The following is a 3,246-nucleotide window of genomic DNA, read 5'->3' on the forward strand; positions in this document are numbered from 1 at the left end:
TTAGTGATGTTTTTATTTTATGTAAACAAACTTACAGTTGACTATCTAATATGTTTCTTTTCTTCCTCGGAAAAATTCACCAAAATATTATGTCTAAAAGGTGTGGATAGTGATTTAAAAGAGTGTAGAATGTTATAGGAAAAAGTATATAGTAAATCAAAGATTTGGAGAAATTCAATAAGTAAACTGCAGATGTTCTTATATTGTTTCATACATCATTTTGTCACTTATTCATACATTAAAAAACATATTTTGGCACTAATTAACAAGGTAGATATTCAGTAATGTCAGAGATACAGATACACACACACACATTTTCATTTTAAAGGAAGGAAAAATCTGCACTAAATGTAAATACTTTTTGGATAACAATACACTTTACCTCCCTTTCAATAGTTTTAAAAATAAATAAAATCAAATGTAACAAGGGGACTGAAAATATTCTTTAAACTTCTTTAACATTTAAAATATTTATTTGCATGATTTTTCTATCTGTATGACAGGAAAGTCAGGTTGGTTTCTCCACTTGCATTATTCTTATGATTATAGATATTTTTTCCCAATGGATTTCAGTAATTAAATTTTATTTATTAGATTGTCTTAATCATTAGAATGAAGATGTTTTGATCCTTTTTTGGTATTTTTGGCAGCTGACTTGAGTAGGACTGCTCATCATGAGCAGTCATACCAAATCATAAATGTCAGCTCTGCAGCTTGTTGCCACAGTTAGCTTCAGAGAGAATGTCAGAAGTGACGAGACATAAAGTGATTCTGAGTCATGACATTCTTGTTGATAATAGACTGGCTTCTGTGGATGCTGGAGCAGATTTGATCTCTGAAACCTTTCACTTCTTAAAAAAGGAAAAGAAAAATTTGAGAAGTGCACTAGCCTATGTTGGGAAATTTCAATCTTTCACCCAAACATTGTCAGAATTATCTTCGGATGATTTAAATGTCATGCTCACTCTATTTGTTGGATCATTCTTTGAGTCTAAGTAAGACCAAAGATTAACAATCATTTATAGAATTGGGAATCATAGCCATCATTTATTTCTGAACATAATCTGTGGCTTACAAATAGTAAGTATTAATGAGTAGTATGATATTTTGAACCAAAATGTCATGGAGACAGGAGAGAAACATTTTCTGAATATATCACAGATAATTTTACATCATATTCTTTGTTTACTTGTGCATGATAAAAACTCAAGTCTACCCATTTGTGAATAAATTTCTTCATTGATTTTAATGAACTTTAAAGAGGTTAAGACTGTTACTTAAAGCTTATGGAAATCTCCTTGTCAGCTATATCAACATATTTTTACTTTAAGAAAAAAGCTTTTTAAAGGAAAAAAACCTTAATATTAACTGATATTATACTTTAAATGAGTCAGTTTTTATAATCTATTATGCTTAAAATATTTTTCCATGGATTTAGCAATTAAAAATTATTTAAGCCCCAAATAAAATATCCCCGATATCTAATTTTTTACTATATTGTATAGGTTTTGACAATTTTGTATATTCATTATGTTTATGAAAAAACATACTCATTATGTTTATGTATGATTTAGAAAACACTAAGAAATATTCACAATAAATAGACCAAAACATATCAGGAGTTTCTAATCCTTGTTAGACTACTGACTTAGAGAGAGAGAAAAAAAGCCAACTCTGTAAAAAACTTCACAACTTAGATTTATAATATAATCTGTTTAAATAATTACACCATTACATTCCTAAAGGTAAAATACATGTAGTCTTTTATCTTGCTCAACAAAATTGTTTAGAAGATCAAATGTGGTAAAGACAATGCAAAATTTAGTGTTTTATTGCTGATGTTGTACACCATTTTACTTAACATTTTGGGGAGTAACTGCCTCTGACTTCAACTCAAGTAACACATTTTGTTGCTAATGTAATCAGTTTTCTAATGGTATCAGAAAATAAAGGGATGTTTATTATTAAAAAAAAAAAATCTAAAATCATTTGGGAGTACATGGAGATACCTAGCAGCAGCAGCAGGAGATACCTAAACTAGTGAATAGGATAGTTATATTCCCAGAAAACTTACTGTTAGCAATCAACAAATATTACTCTGCTATTCAAAAAAACCTCTTAACCTACTATGACACTCAAAAATGAATGAAACTCAGTGATTATATGACTCTGTTACATAAATTACTTTTATTTAATCTTTTATGCTTACAATTAACCTTAGGTGAACATCTATTGTGAGATGAGGATCTCATCTTTTAATAAACTTTCTTAAACTCTTGTTGTTGTTCAGTCAATCAGTCATATCCGACTCTCTGTGACCTCATGGACTGCAGAACACCAGGCTTCCCTGTCCTTCACTGTCTCCTGGAGTTTGCTAAAACTCATGTCCATTGAGTCAATGATGCCATCCAAACATCTCATCCTCTGTTGGCCCCTTCTCCTCCTGCCCTCAATCTTTCCCAGCATCAGGGTCTTTTCTAATGAGTTGGCTCTTATCAGGTGGCCAAAGTATTGGAGCTTCAGCTTCAGATTCAGTCCCTACAATGTATATTCAGGGTTGATTTCCTTAAGGATTTACTGATTTGATCTCCTTGCAGTCCAAGGGACTCTTGAATGGCATTGAAACCTGTATAATATCATATATTAAACGAATCGCCAGTCCAGCTTCAATGCATGATACTGGATGCTTGGGGCTGGTGCACTGAGATGACCCATAGGGATGGTACGGGGAGGGAGGAGAAAGGGGGGTTCAGGATGGGGGACATATGTATATCTGTGGCAGATTCATGTTGATGTATGGCAAAACCAATACAATATTGTAAAGTAAAAAAAAAAGTCTTTTCCAGCACCAAAGTTCAAAAGCATCAGTTCTTCAGTGCTCAGCCTTCTTTACGGTCCAACTGTCACATCTGAACATGACTACTGGAAAAACCATAGCTTTGACTTAGACATTTTTGGCAAAGTGATGTCTGTGCTTTTTAATGTGCTGTCTAGTTTTGTCATAGCTTTTCTTCCAAGGAGCAAGCATCTTTGAATTTCATGGCTGCAGTCACCATCTGCAGTGATTTTGGAGCCTAAGAAAATAAAGTTTGTCACTGTTTCCATTTTTTCCCCATTTATTTGCCATGAAGTCATGGGACCAGATGACATGGTTTTAGTTTTTCGAATGTTGAGTTTTAAACTTAAACTCCTACTAGGCACCATACCCAAACCAGATTGAAGTACGAATTCTCTTCCAAATTCTAA

Source organism: Bison bison, unplaced genomic scaffold (genome assembly GCF_000754665.1).
Source record: "Bison bison bison isolate TAMUID 2011002044 unplaced genomic scaffold, Bison_UMD1.0 scf7180017864257, whole genome shotgun sequence".
Classification (NCBI taxonomy): domain Eukaryota; kingdom Metazoa; phylum Chordata; class Mammalia; order Artiodactyla; family Bovidae; genus Bison; species Bison bison.